The sequence below is a fragment of the Hypanus sabinus genome, chromosome 5 (genome assembly GCF_030144855.1).
Source record: "Hypanus sabinus isolate sHypSab1 chromosome 5, sHypSab1.hap1, whole genome shotgun sequence".
Classification (NCBI taxonomy): domain Eukaryota; kingdom Metazoa; phylum Chordata; class Chondrichthyes; order Myliobatiformes; family Dasyatidae; genus Hypanus; species Hypanus sabinus.
The window spans coordinates 110,980,517-110,997,085 of NC_082710.1; the positions used below are offsets into that span (position 1 = coordinate 110,980,517).

Below are 16,569 nucleotides of genomic sequence, written 5' to 3' on the forward strand. Positions count from 1 at the left end.
TCAGCCACAACTCAGACCATCAGGAAGCAACACCTTCAGAAAGCTCAATGGAGAGGAAAAAGCTATGTCAAGAGAAAGCATCACAAAATGACCTTCATAGATTTTGTGGTTCAGCCAAGAATCTGCAAGGCGTATTGACCAACTGACCACATCACCATGGGACCAGGGCACCATTTGTCAAGGAAGTGATAAGAAATGTAGAGTTAAATTGGTTTATTATTATCACATATAGCAATGTACAATGAAAAACTTTGTTCTACATTTAATTGATTTAATAATAGTGCATTGAGGTAATACTAGGGAAAACAATAATAAAGAATGCAGAAATGCATTCCAGTTACAAAGAAATACAATGCAGACAGACAATACTTCATTTGCCCCATCACTGAAATGTACCCACAACCTATGGACTCACTTCATCTCATGTCCTCGATTCTTATTGCTTATTTATTATTATTATTATTCCTTTCCTTTTGCATTTGCACCATTTGTCTTTTGCACATTGGTTAACTGCCCAGATGTTGCAGTCTTTCATTGATTCAACTGTGATTATTATCCTATTATGGACTTATTGAGTACGCCCACAAGAAAATGAATCTCAGGTTTGCATTATGGTGACATATGTACTTTGATAATTAACTTATTTTGAACTTTGAATAAGATGCAAGGTCATGAAAGGATAGATTGTGAGGTCAGGAGTCCATCTCATCATACTCAGAGTTGCAGGGAGTACAAAATGCCAAGAAGGGACGTTAAAACATATTATTCTCTGAAATAACTCGTTCTCCAGCCTGTTGCTTGCCTGACATAGGAGGGGGAAGGTTCAAATTAGTTTTCCATGCATGTGGGACAAAAGACAGGAGGTGATTTAGTTCAATCTGAAGATCTTGAACATAGATAATGATGGGATGAATCACAAGCTGGCTATGGTAGACTGAGAAACATCACTACACGTAATTGCTAACAAATACATAGTTTACAATACATGTTAAGACAACCATGGCCAACAAATTAAACAGATTAAATCAAAGGAAAAGGCTCATTTTTTTGAAGAATAGAAAGCCTCAGTAATAGGTCATTTTCAGTATTCACAAAGATACTATTGTAGGGGAAATCAGAACATGTGTGATTAACAAAAAACGACTAAAGGCTTCTAAAAAATAAATCAGATGATCTCTTACAGAATGAGATGTATCATAGAGAAACGAGGAATTGGTAGAGAAAGAGTAAGAATAGAAGACATGCAAATGGAGCAAAATGTTGACAGTGATTGATTAAGAGCAGAAAATTGTCAGAATAAAAGGGTCATTTTGTATTATGAGCTTGCATTAAATGGGTGCCACCGGAACAGTGTTTAGGTAATCAACTGTTCATAAATTACAACAATAACTTGAATGAGGAGATGCCATATATTATATCCATTTTGATGATAAAAAGCAATGTATCTGTGAGAATCTTTATGATCTAAAGAGACTTCAACTGAGAGGAGAGAATCCAGGCTTAAACTATTTTCTACTTTCTTAAGATATGAAAAAAAGCAAGATTTTTAATATCAGTCTGAATGCTCTGGCCTCAGATTTTGCATACAAATGTATACACTTCCAAGGACTCTTTATCTCATGTTCTCAAAATTTATTTCTCATTATTTTTTTCTTTTGTATTTACACAGTTGTTTTTTCATCCTGTTGGGTGCAGATTTTCATTGTTTCTATTATGTTTCTTGGATTTGCTAAGTATGCCTGCAAGAAAACAAATCACAGGATTGTATCTGGTAACAAGGGTACTTCAATAATAAATCTACATAACTATAATGTGACATAACTAAAGGGAAAGGAACTCGAGGGACGGCTCTGCTCAGAACAGGCACAGAACTGATGGGCCAAGTAACCATTCCCTGTGCAAGCAGATGATAAAACCATTACACCCACAGTAATCTGCAGTTATCACCAGTTCCACCGTGATCCAACTTTCCCTTCAGTCACATTTTTCCCTCTCCTTTCTGCATCTGTAGGGACCATTCACTTTGTGACTCTCTAGTCCTACCTACCAAATGCCATGTCACGTATCTTCCCAAAAGTCAGAAGTGCAACACATATCCATACACCAGTTTCCTTTCCACCATCATGGATCCGATCATTCCACACAAAGTGACAATTCACTCACTTCTCCCAATCTAACTTACTGCAACGAACATGGCTTCCTCTACACGAGGGAATCTAAATACAGATTGGGTGATTGCTGTATAGCACACCTGCACTCAATTTGCAAGGGTTCCTACTGCATTCGCCAATGTACACTAGACTACTTTAACTTCTCATCCATGAGAAACATACACAAAATGCTGGAGGGACCAAGCAAGTAAGGCAGCATCCAAGGAGGAGAGTGAACAGTTGACATTTTAGGCCACAATCCTTTATCAGAGCTGGAGAAGACAGAGTGTAGAAACATCACCCTCCTTTGAGATCCCTTTCTCTTTCCTCTTCTTCCATGATCTATTGACTTCTATTAGATTCCTTCTTCAGCTTTACCTCATCCACCTATCCTCTCCCAGCTTCACCTCCCCTCCCCACCTGGTCTCATGTATCACCTGCTTACTCCTTCCCTCTCCTACATTCTGCAGTTTTGTTTGTCATAACCAAAAAAGTCCTTTCTTCAATCTGTATAAATCTTCTATGATTACTAATTGAGAATGACATTGGGGTTGTATCAGGTTGGAGGCTGTAGAGGGAAGATCTTAATCCAACAGAAGTATCTTAATCCCTTCATTACTGAAGTTGGCTTCTGCAAGGTACAGGTAAAAGAAAACCAGTGGGTACATTACCTTCTAGAAGGGAAAATGAAGGAGGTAATGCAGTCTTCCCATTTTGTCTTAACAAAAAATATACCCAGACACCTGAAAAACTCTAACCATCAGGGGGCAGAATGTCCTCAATACTTATAGTGACCTGTCATCTAACATAATTAGCAACTACAATAAAGATTCCTCAACCATAAACCACCAAGACTGTTTTAGTGAAAATGACCAAGAAATACAAGACAAGTCATGTTACACGTCAGGAGAAAGCAAAAACAGGTGCCTGAAGATTAACTTTCAACCCAAAGAACTGACAGTGAGTAGGAATGACACAGGAGATCCAAAAACTTCATGGCCATGAAATGGATTCTTCAGTATCAACACCACATTCAGTCCAAACAGGTCCCAACCAGCTGAAGGCCAAGAATACAGAAAGGAGACGGTCAGTGCTTGCAGAAAGAAACACTTTTAACTCGACAGTGATTCTGTATTCAGCTCCAAACCACATTAAGCTTCCCAGTCCAGCCAGACAGGGACTACACACAGATGCTGAGGCTACATCAACTGGAAAACCACAAAGTAGAAAGACCAAATTCTAAAATTAACAGATTAAAACTTGCACCACAAATTCTGAGTTCAGCTCACATTTGGGGAAATTAGTTGCTGCACAGCAGAATTGCGAACTTTTCAAGAAATTACCCAACTGGCAACTGCTGTCTGCAGTAGAGAAAGTCATGATGATTATTCTTAATCACCCCTTCCTAGGAAGAGTTATTTAGTTGCCAGCCTAGGCGAGTATGCCACTACCATCATGGACTTTATCAGCAAGAGGACAATTCAGGTGTTTCCAAATCAGAAACCATGGATGAACTAGGAGATTCATTCCCTATTGAGGTCCAGGTCTACTGCTTTCAACTAAGGTTTACTTTAAAAAGGAGGTTTAAAAGAAGGTACTAATTTTTCTCCTTTAAAAGGCACATTTAAAGCAGAGGTTCATAGGCTCTTGAATAGTAAGGGTGCTAAAGGTTACAGGGTGGAGGCATGAAATGTGGTTGAGAGGGATAATAAATCAGCCATAATCTAATGGCAAAGCAGACTCGATGGGCCAAGAGGCCTAATTCTGCTTCTATGCCTTATGGTCTTATAAACAGATCCCATCTATGCAGTAGCACAGTGCATTAGTTTCAAAGGAAATGGATGAAGAAGCATCAAAAACTATAGTAACACAAAATTTTGCAGGAACTCAACAGGTGAGACAATATCTGTGGAAGATAAAAAGTTAACGTTTCAGGCCAAGGTTCTTCACTGGGATGACATTATAGCCATCATGTAGCAGCAATATCATCCTATATAATTTTGAGACATGGGGTATATACAATTCAAAGCACTGCAGCCTTAACCTTCCAAGCAGATAAGAAAATCCATGTGTGGTTTCTCCCAGGACAATATCCCCAGCAACGATGCTCCAAATATAATGTTCTCGTGTGTGGTTTCTCCCAACAAGCCCTTCAACCCATCTAGTCCATGCCAAAACCATTTAAACTGCCTACTCCCATCAACTTGCACCAGGACCACTGCCCTTGTGTTCCCCTTAAACTTTTCAGCATTCACCCTTAATCCATGACCTCTGGTTATCGTCCCACCCTACCTCAGAGGAAAAAGCCTGCTTGCATTTACAGTATCTATATCCCTCAATTCTGCATACCTCTATTAAATCTCTCAATCTTCTACATTCCAAGGAATACAATTGTAAACTATTCAATCTCTCCTTATATCCCAGGTCCTCCTTGTAAATTTTCTCTGTACTCTTTCAAACTTGTTTACATCTTTCCTGTAGTTAGGGGACCAAAACTGCACACAATACTCCAAATTAGACCCACCCTACGTCATACCCAACTTCAACATAGCGTTCCATCTCCTGAACTCAGTACATCGATTTATGACGGCCAATGTGCCAAAAGCTTTCTTTTTGGCACTATCTACATGTGATGCCAGATCCCCTTTGATCTGTCACATTCCTCAGTGCCCTAGCACTCACTGTGTAAGACCTACTTTGATTGGTCCTACTGAAGTGCAAAGCCTTGCACTTGTCTGCATTAAATTCCATCTGCTTTTTTCCATTTTTCCAACTGATGCAGATCCCTTTGCAAGCCATTATAGCCTTCTTTGCTGTCTACTACACCCCCAATCTTTGTGTCATCTGAAAATTTGCTGATCCAGTTAACTACATTATCATCCAGATCATTGATAATAGATGAAAAACAACAAAGGATCCAACACCGATCCCCGCACCACACTATTACAGTAGATTCCGGACTACAGAGCACACCTGATTAAAAGCCGCACGCTCTAATTTTAGAAAGAAAATCAATTTTGTACTTGTGCAAGCCGCACCGGATTTTAAGCCGCAGGCGTCCCACGTTGTAATATGAGATATTTACACAGAAAGATATTACACGTGAGGATTTTTTAACTTTTAATTAAATCCGTATGGTAACAAATATATATTGTAAATGCTTTTTTTCGAACAGTGCCTGTAACACAGCTACTTTTAAATATACATACATATCGCAACACACAAATTATGTTGCGTATACTTTTTTACTGAACAGTGCACGAACAACATTCCAATATCTCCTAACGACTGGTAAAAAAAAATATATATACTGCAGCCTACCAGGAAAAGTTATTGATCGCCTTCTTCATCTTCCTCCTGCGCACTAAAACCATCAAAGTCCTTCAGTGTCCGAATGGAATAAAACCTCAGGATCTCGTCACTCACTTCAGTCTCTTCGTTGTCGCTCTCACTTGAGCGCACGCGGTCCTCTTCATCACGCAGCAGTCCAGCCTTTCGAAACCCGCTGGTGATGGTGGAAGTTGTGACACCGCTCCACGCATTTAGGATCCACTGGCAGACTTGAGTTAAAGATGCTCTTCGCATGCGTCCTGTTTTGGTAAAGGATTTCTTGCCGCTCATCACCCAAGCCTCCCACTCAACGCGCAGCGCCACTTTAAATGCCCGGTTCACGCTGATGTCCAGTGGCTGCAAATACTTCATGGTGCCCCCAGGAATCACAGCTGGAATTGAGTTTGTACTCTTGATGGCAGCTTTCACTGAACTTTCATTGTCAGCCGCTTAAAAAATCACCATCAGTGGAAGCTTTAGTCCGGATGCTGTGCAGCTCAGAACACAAGTAAAATGCGTTCTCTCATGGCCACTTGTTTTCAGTGTGATGGACGAGTCACCTTTTTTATTAACAGTCCGAGTGAGAGGCAGGTCAAACGTCAAAGGTACTTCATCCATATTTATAATATCATCTGGCCTGATGGAATTCTCCACTATCTTTGTTTGAGTGAGTGTGCGGAAGTTAGCAAGTTGTTCCTCGTGGTCGGGAGGGAGCTGCTGACACAGAGTCGTGCGTACCCTGACGGACAGGCCTTTTCGTCTCATAAATCTAAAACACCACGATGGCCCACCTCTAAAATCTTCGATGTTCATTTTGGTGGCGATTGCTTTAGCCTTCAGTCTGATCTGCACGGTGGAAACACCGCGGCCGCCTGCTCTCTGTGTGTTAACACAGTCTTCAAGAAAGTTTTCAAGTTCGGGCCATCTGCTATGATTACCTCTGAAAGCTTTTGTCGTCTTTTTGCATTGACTCAGTTCATCACGCTGGTGTCTCCACCGTCTCAACATCGATTTATTTATGCCAAGATTATGTGCAGCAGCTCGATTTCCTTCTTCAACCGCCAGATTGATCGCCTTTAACTTAAAAGCTGCATCATATGCTTTTCGTCGAGTGTTTTCCATGTTGATGAGGGTGAGTACAAATGACTGATTTACAATAATTTAATTGTGAAAGTGCGCTTGATTTATCGCACAATTTCATTGGACCTCTGTGAACTACTCATCAATTTTATTGGTCTACTGTTACGAGGCAAAATGTTTTTGGCGGCATGAAAAAAAACATGCATTAGCCGCACCGTAGTATAGGCCGCAGTGTTCAAAGCGTGGGAAAAAAGTAGCGGCTTATAGTCCGGAATTTACGGTAGTTACAGGCCTCCAGTCAGAGAGGTAACATCCACTACCACTCTCTGGCTTCTCCCACAAAGCCAATGCCTAATCCAATTTACTACCTCATTGTGAATATTGGGCAACTGAACATTCTTGACAAACGCCCTGTGCAAGACCTTGTCAAATGCCTTGTATGTAGTCCATGTAGGCATCATCTGCAACCTTACTTTCATCCACTTTCTTGGTGACCTCCTCAAAAAAGGTTGGTCAGATATGATCTACCATGCATAAAGCCAAGCTAACTATCCTTAATCAGTCCATGTCTATCCAACTACTTATATATTCGGTCCCTTAGAAAGCTTTCTAATAACTTTCCCACAACTGATGTCAAACCCACTGGCCTATAATTTCTTGATTTATGCTTACAGCCTTCTGTAAACAGTGGAACAACAGTGGCTGTCCTCCAATCCCCTGGTACCTTCTCCTGTCACCAAGGTTAATTTAAGTATCTCTGCTGGAGCTCCAACAATTTCTGCACTTGTCTCTCATAGGATCCAAGGGAACACCTTGTCAGGCCCTGGGGATTTATCCACACTGTTTTGCCTCAGGATAGCAAACACCACCCCCTCTGTAATCTGTACATGGTCCATGAAGTTGATGCTGCTTTGCCTCACTTCTATAGACTCTGTCTGTCTCCTGAGTAAATACAGATGCAAAAGATTTGAGATCTCCCCCATCAGTTTTGGCTCTACACATGAATTACCATTCTGGTCTTCCAGAGGACCAACTCTGATCCTTTCGATCCTTTTGCTCTTAACACATTTAGGAATCCCCTTCACTTTGTCTGCTGGAGCAACTTCATGCCTTCTTTTAGCCCTCCTGATTTCTTTCTTAAGTGTTCCCTTGTATTTCTTATACTCCATAAGCACCTCATTTGTTCCTACCTGCCTATACCTGTTACACACCCCCTTTTTCCTCTTAACCAGGGCCTTATTATCTCTAAGGTTATCTATACCTGTTATACTACCTTTTATTCAGACAGGTACATATAAGCATTATACTCTCAAAATTTCACTTTTCATGCCTACCACTTACCAAGGACACATTTGCCAGAAAACAGCCTGTCCCAATTCACACTTACCAGATCATTTCCAATACTATCAAAATTGGCCATTCTCCAATTTAGAATCTCAACCCGCGGACCAGACCTATCTTTTTGCATAATTACACTGAAACTAATGGCACTGTGGTCTCTGGATGCAAAGTGTTCCCCTACACAAACTTCAGTCACCTGCCAGCTCATTCCTTAATAGTAGATCCAGTATCGCACACACTCTCGTTGGGACTTCAGGAGTACTGATTAGGGAAACTTTCCTGAACACATTTAACCATCTCTATTCCATCTAGTCCTTTTACACTATGGTATTCTCAGTCAATATGTGGAAAGTTAAAATCATCTACTGTAAAAACCTTGTGTTTTTTGCAAGTCTTTGATCGTTTAACAAATTTGTTCCTCTGAATTCCTGTAGGGTCACCTGTAACACAACCCCATTAACGTGGTCATACCTTTCTAATTTCTCAGTTCCACCCAAAGCACCTCATTAGATGAGTTCTCCAGTCTGTCCTGATGGAGCACTGCCGTGACATTCTCCCTGATTAGTAACTCCACCCCTCCACTCTGTTATATTAAAAACAATGGCATCCCAGAATATTCAGCTGCTAGTCCTGCCCCTCCTGCTACCAAGTTTCATTAATGGTTACAATGTCATAATTCCAGGTATTGATCCATGCCCTGAGCTCACTTGCCTCTCCCACTTTGATTCCTGACTTGTCCGAGGTCTTACCAACATCTGTCTCCACAAACTTGCCACTAATTTTTCTGGCACTCTGGTTCCCATCCCCTGCAACTGTAGTTTAAACCCACTGTGCAGTATTAACAAACACTAGGATATTAGTCCCCTTCCAGTTCAGATACAAACAGACCTATTTTGTACAGGTCCCAACTTCCCTGGAAGAGAGCCCAATGATCTAAAATTCCTCCTGCACCAGCTGTTTAGCCACATGTTATTAAACTGTATAACCTTCCTATTTCTAGCATGTAGCACAGGTAGTAATTCCAAGATTACAACCCTGGAGGTCCTCCCCTTTAACTTAGCACCCAACTCCCTGAAATCCCCATACAGAACAACATTCGTCCTACCCGGGTCATTGGTACCTGCATGGACAACAACTTCTGAGCTATTCATCCTCTCAACTGAAAATGCTGAGGACTCAATCCAAGATGTCTACCATGTTAAACATCCAGTCCCAATGCCAAGTGACTGAAGATCCGAGTTGTAAAACTGGCCTACTAATCAATTATCAAATAAATTTAAATAGGCTGTGATCACAAATAAAGCAATACAAATGGTTTGTGACTAATTATAACCCAAATAAGCAAACAAATGAGCCAAATATTAATTGAAAATTTCTCAGCTCTACATTACTCAAATAGAGTATCCAAAAGTCCATTTAATTAGAAAGGAAAGGTAGGGAAATACTAGAGGGAGGTAGAAGTTTAAATTGAAGATTAAAGCAGACTGAAATAGTTTAAAAGTAAATATTTAATAACTTTCTTTTGGCAAGAGGGTACTGGTTGAAGAGGGGTTGTGAAGAAATAAGAACAGAAAAGAACACCCAGCAAATCCTTCCGATTTAGCCCTAGCCTAATTTACAATGACCCCACCAACCGACACATTTTTGGACTGGGAGGAAACCAGAACACCCAAAGAAAACCCACACGGTCACCAGTACTGTAAAGTGTTGTGTTAGCCACTACACTACCGTGCCGCTTATGACTGTAATAGGCCACATAGCGGAATGCAACTTAACTTGTCTCCTCTATTCATGTCACATTTGATATCGAGTCCCTGGGAAGATTTGTTCTGTTTTCTGACATCATCACAAACCCACTAATAAACGGGAAAGATTGAAGATCCCATTTGAGTTTGAGACCATTTCTTTTCTCACAGATGCTATATAAACCCCTGAACATTTCCAGCAATCGGATCTCCAGATCCAGCTTGTTTTTTTTTATTGATTCAGTGACTTTCAATTCTTTTTCTGTTACTGATGGATAGTAATATTGATACTAAAAAAAAAACACCAATATGTAAAAGTTTGAGGCAGAACACACATTGGTTTCCCAGCAGTGTGAAACAAATTCACAGTTCCAAATGCAGAGTTTGCTTTCTAGTATCAACAGTGTTACATTAATTGAATTTGTATACGAACTGTTTGCAGAAAAATACAGTACCTTGCATACAAAAACGAGTATCAGTTAAAACATGTCAACATCTTTTACATCGTATTCTTCACAACCATGTGCATATTTCATAATGTTACTGCCATCAATTACCCATCCTTAGTCTCCATAATCCATCATTATGTCCATGGTTGAACTATAATTAAATGTCCTATTCCTGTTCAATCTCATACTGCACATTTTTTCATTCCCCCCACTCCATTTAATTAGGGTCAGCCAGCTACCACACGGAACAGTATTACCCAAATGAGTCATTCATTGAACACTACAACCATCCCTTGCTTCAGGCTCATGCTTTGACATTCCCTCATCACCGTTTATCTTCTCCTTTAAGGCCTCAAATAAACGCACACCTGGTCAACCCCCTTAATAGCACCATTACCTTTGATTTCCTCACTTGCTGACCCAGGACAGTTTGGATTGGCAAGATCTCCTTCACAATCTCGATCATCACAGGTGCACCACAACGCTGTGTGCTTAGCCCCCTCCTCTACTCGCTTTATGCTTATGACTCTCTGGCCAGATGCAGCTCCAATGCCATAATCAAGTTTGCTGATACCACTGTTGTTGGCCAAATCAAAGGTGGGAATGAATCAGCATATGAGGGAGATTGAAAATCTGGCTGAGTGGTGCCACAACAACAACCTCTTACTTAATGCCAGCAAGATTAAGGGGTGCTTATTGATTTGAAGAGGAGGAAACCTGAGGTCCATAGACTAGTCCTCACTGGGGGAATCAGAGATGGAGAAGGTCAGCAACTTTAAATTCCTCAGTGTTATCATTCCAGGTGACCTGTCCTGGGCCCAGCATGCAAGTGCAATTACAAAAAAAGCATGGCAGTGCCTCTACTTTCTTAGAAGTTTGTGAGGATTCAGTATAACATCTAAGACTTTGAAAATGTCTTTAGATGAGTGTTGGAAAGCATATTGACTGGCTGCATCACAGCCTGGTATGGAAACACCAATGCCCTTGAACAGAAAATCTTACAAAACATAGTGGATATGGTCCAGTCCATCCAGGTAAAACCATCCCCACCATTGCAGATATCTACACAGTGTTGAAGCAGGAAAGCAGCATTCATCATCAAGGGCCCCCACCAATCAAGACATATTCTCTTCTTGTTGCTGCCATCAGGAAGGAGGTACAGGAGCCTCAGGATTCACACCACCAGGTTCAGAAACTGTTATTAACTCTCAACCATCAGGCTCTTGATCCAAAGGGGATAACCTCACTGGCCCCAACTGTTCCAACAATCTATGGATTCACTTTCAAGAACTCTTCATCTCCTGTTCTCAATATTGATTCCTTATGTATTTATTATTGTTACTTTTTTCTTTTTTATTGAATATTTTCTGCTTTGCCCACCCAGGTCAAATTTACTTAAGGTAATGATGCATGGAAGTCATTTTACCACATTTTAAATTGTTTTCATGAACCTTTCCCAAATGCCATCAATTTTAATAACATCACAAACATCAAGTTTGGATCACCTTCATAACTGACTAAGTCAGATTCTTTCAGCTGCTGATCAATCATCCTTTCCCTACTCAACTTCAAATGGTCACATCAATAAACAGTACAGTGCTATCCAAAACTGTGTTATCTTGGTGAACTCAAACTATTCCTGCTTTTCAAAAAGTTCAATTTTAACCCAGTTCCAAAAAAATCCACTCCACATTTAATCAATCCCACTGATCTTAAACAGCCACCACATACAAAAAACATACCCATTGAATCAAGTTTATTTATATTTTCATTCAAAACACCATCCTCACCACAAAATATTGTGGTTAAAAATAAATATTGCACATTTCAAGTACCCGAATGAATTAATCTTCCTGTCACAACCATCCACTCAAAGTTGATAACCATATTTCTCAATCAGACATTTCACAAAGTCCCACAAATTGGAATTCAAACATTCAATTTACAGAATGTGCATATTGCTGGGGATATCCATTCCAAATTCCTTTAGGAGGCGGGTGGAGAGCAACCTGTTAGAACCTCTGCAAATTTTAGAGCATATTGAGTTGTGCACCTAGGTTTTCCATAACTCAGAGACTGAACACCACATTATTGCTAAGAGAATATTGAGTTGGTCTCCTATGTGTTTTCCATAACTCTCAGAGGCTGAAGATCACGTTATTGCTAAGAGAATATTGTGTTGGTCACCTATGTGTTTTCCATAACTCTCAGAGACTGAAAATCATGGTTTAGAAAAGCACCTGATGCCCTTGACTTTCTTGGCAATAGAATTCACGGCTCCAGGTGCTGTCAGAGGTTTCTACAGTGAATTTTGTAGATTATTCACACTGCAGCCCCGAACGCAAATGGAATGTTTATAGTGGCATATTTAATACCAGTTGAGGCACTTTTGTCTTGGATGGAAATGGATTTGTAAAGCACTGTTGGATCTACATTCACCAAACAAGTAGAGCACTGTACGTTGGAATCTTACCACTCCGAACAGTTCAGGAATAAGGACATCTTTGACTTGCTCTTGTACCCTATGTGGCTGGTCCACTTTCACTTCTAGTCAATGTAAGTGCAAGCCACTGAAAGTGGAGAACTCCCTGGTAAAGCCATGGGACCGAGTGGTGGATGGTCATATGAGCAGCTGGTGTACATCACAAGTCCTGGTTATGCAACCACTGACACCAGGCATACATGGTGAAGAGTACTGATATGGGGAGGGCGAATTGTCACCTTCCTCGTAAAGACTGCTGAGAAGGCAGCAACGACAAATCACTTCTGTAGAAACAACTGCTAAGAAGAATTGTGGTCATGAGATCATGATCACCCACATCATACAATAGGTACATAATGATGATTAAGATTAAATTACCTCTGTTAAAGAATAGCTCCTGAATTCATTCCAAACCAGACAAATTACTCACAGGTACAAAGACCAGCATAGCAATATACTTGTTTCCTTTCCTTTCTTGGAACATATCATAAGGCAAGAAAGTTATGGCAGTAGTTTACAAGCAAAGTCTCCTTCATTGCTGTCTTTTGACATTTCCTTACTCAATTTAAGCATGCTAAGTCTTACATCACCTCTTCCTGACACCTCATTCTCAGATTTTCTCCTGCAACACTGGATAAGCACCTTTCTTCCAACTAAATATCAAGATCAAAAATCACTGGTCCTGCCACAAACCATTTAAGTCCAGCAACATTCCTCTTTATAGCAAATGTCTAAAATTAAACAATCACAACCTTGGGGGCCGTTTCCATCTTCTTATGACACACAACCCTGCTTCAGCTCAGCTACTGAAATCCTTATTCACTCCCGTATCTCTTCTAGATTTGACATTACAAATGGTTTCCAATTTCCTTTCTGAAAACCAACGTCCAACAAAGCTCTGATGACAACTTCAGTGTCCCATTCATTACTCTCCCCTTTCCTTGTTGAGCTATACTGGCTTCAAATTAATCAATTGTTTAATATTAACATTTTATTTTAAATACCTGTCTCCTCCACCAGATCCACATTCTTGAACTGCTCTAACACCGGTACTCAAGACATCAGCATTTCTCCATTCTTAGCCCTTTGAGATTCCTCAACTATTTTTTCCAAATCCCATCACTGGTGCTTTCACTGTCAAGCTCCTCAGTTCTGGAATTTCCTTGCAGAATGCAAAACTAAACCTTAAATGATTTAAACCTCTGCTTTACAACAAGATTAAATTTACTCTCAATAATGCCCAAAAAGATGCCAAAATTACATCAGAGCCAGGCAAGCAGTAGATTATTCATGTCTCAGTGATGCATTTTCACTGGCCAGTTGATTCTCAAATGACTGGAGGGTGACAGAGAAGAGAGAAAGATGAGCAAAGAAAAGTCACAGGCTACAATACAAAAAAACGTTTTACTTAAGTTGCACTGAATATACAAGATAAATCTGAAATATCTGCCCCAGCACAGAAACATAAAGGTCAAATAACTCACAGTCCAACTACATGTCAAAGCCACAGAAAAATTAAAATGCAGAACAGAACTTGCTGAAGTGAAAGAAATTTCTAACCACCCATTCTGTTTTAACTCATTGTTTTAACTACAAATTCATTTGCTCCTAAAAACTTCAGTATGCCAGATTTCCAACACCAATAAAGCCTGTTCATATCTATTCACCCCAAGAATAGCCTAGATTTCTCCTCTCAGGACTTGCAGAAAAATACAATATTCACAGCCTCGCTGTCCCTTCAGCTCCAATTAGCACATCAACATTGCCTTCTGTCTTCCTTTCTCGTTCCTACCCAGTCAGCTAAACTGCTTCATTCAGGAAAAACACCTCATTCATACAATCTGAAATGACCACGTTCTCCTCCCACAGCAATGAGAAAATCCTTGCTGCTCTTAATGACACACAAGTTTTGTTTTGCCTCTCTCCTATTCCTGGCTGTTAATGCAGCAGTGATCCTATTCTTCTGCAAGTAGACTTCAGTTCACACAATTCATCGGCATTTCTCTATTGCAGTATTTCTGTTTCGGCATCCTTTGAATCCCTTCAGGCAACATCCCTCTCAGCACCTTACCCCTCCCCCAGAGCTCAGGTGCAGACGCCTGACTGTACTAGCTTTTTCTACTCGACCTCCCACTTTCATTCATATATCTTGAATCATTTCCTCCCTATTAATCCACCCGAATCACTGCAATGTCACAATCAAAATCCAGACCTAATTTTTCTTCATAAATGTGTGTTATTTTTAAAAGCACAGATTGTGCATTCTTGCCACGATTTTGCTGCAGGCTCAGAGGTACTGTATCGCTTAATCTTTCAGTCAGTCTGGGAGTATCGGGGCACGATTATTAGTGATGCTACTAATGAACCCAACTATCTGATGTAAACGTCATTTCACTAACTTAAAATATTTTGTCTAGCTGTCAGCATCTTATGTACAGACACTTTGTACCTGGCGTCATTTTATGGACATACAATCAATGTACTGTATAAGCTCAAAAAAATTGCAATATATTAAATGAGATACAATAAATCTAATGTGCTGATATTTGTTTTTAAAAATTATTACATTCTTTATTTTATTTTTTTAAAATCCGGAGTAACAATCATCTCAATCTCCTTTACACTTGTGTTCTGGTAATGACATTAAACAATCTATTTCATACCTAACAGTGTATTACAGGCTTTATATCATACTGCGGCTCTTTTCCAACTACATCACTCTCTCACTTTTACTAAAATGTCAATCAGATGCATCATTTTACATTCCCCTACTCGCCAATTGCACATCGCGCGTTATAATACAATTTAACGTGAATTTATTCGCACACCACCACACTCCCCCCAAAGGATCAGTTCCCATGCTTTCCTCCACTGCACCATTATTCCTGCTGTGAATGGTATCAACATGATCTCATTCCCTGATTTTGTATTCAAGTCTTCAGCTCTCCCCCAGAACTTGCAACGCTGCAGCACATTTAAAACTGTGCACATTCCCGAAAGCGCACAAACACATTTCACAGCCAACTCCAATCCATGATTTCTGCACGATTAACCTTTACTGTTTTTTTTTGCAATGACGATTTCTCCCCTACAAACGCAAACCAACGCGGGACTGTGTTGCAATGCGTGCAGCCTGATGTTTTATATGTGCGGGACACTCTTGCGGTAGCAAAGCGTGAGGTTACACCGGCTACGAAATGCCGTGTGCCCCCGACAGCTGCAGCCACGGCCAGCCTCCGGAGCCAGTCCCCTCCTCAGCCCGTACGTCCCGTCCCGCCCCGCACCCCGGGAGCTGCTGGCCCGAACCCGTCCCCTCGGGATAGCCGGCCCATTACCTCTCGGTCCGCTTTTCCACCTCCACTCGCCCGCCGTTCACTTTCACATCATGGCTCCCCGTTAGTTGCCGAGGGGACAGGGAGGGAGGGGTGAGGGAGCGGGGAGGGGGGCGGGTTGGGAAGGGGAAACCCGCAGCGTTAAAGGGAGAGAAGTTCTGCTTTATTATATTTTAAACCCCCGCCCCCTCCCCGGCGCGACACCAACTCACACCCGGCCTAAAGGATACCGTCGCTACACTTTCTGCTAACTCCCCCCTCCCCTCCCCCCGGCATAGGGCGCCTGCGCGCCGCCCTCCAATCAACGGGAGCCGGCCACAGCCCAGCGAAAGCGAGGCCGGGCTGCCGGCATCCGAACTAGAATGAGGCCGGAACAAAGCGGAGGCGCGGAGAGTGGGCACGTGACTGTTGCGGGAAAGGAGGCGGGGGTTGGCAGCGCACGTGACTGCCCACATGACAAGGGGGTGGGGCTGGATGGGATTACATCATCCTTATACCAAGGGGCGGCGCCGGGTTTGACACGTGACCCTCATTGCAAAGGGGCGGGGCTGAGAGTGTTTCCCCCCCCCCCCCCGAACTAATCAATAAGCCTGAATTCCTCCTCGTGAAAATGGATCCTCAGTTGCAGACAGCAGACGGTTCAGATTGGCAACAAGGTCT

The 16,569-nt window shown here is 41.4% G+C and overlaps 1 protein-coding gene across 4 annotated transcripts in view; it reads right to left on the reverse strand.

The window, feature by feature from the left end:
• Nucleotides 1-16,177, reverse strand: part of ptpn4a (protein tyrosine phosphatase non-receptor type 4a) — a 216,927-nt gene extending 200,750 nt beyond the window's left edge. For all 4 annotated transcript variants that reach the window (XM_059970335.1, XM_059970334.1, XM_059970333.1 and 1 more), the window contains exon 1: nucleotides 15,913-16,177. The gene's annotated coding sequence lies outside the window, so the exon portion shown is untranslated. The remainder of the gene's footprint in view (nucleotides 1-15,912) is intronic.
• Nucleotides 16,178-16,569: the final 392 nt, after the last annotated feature.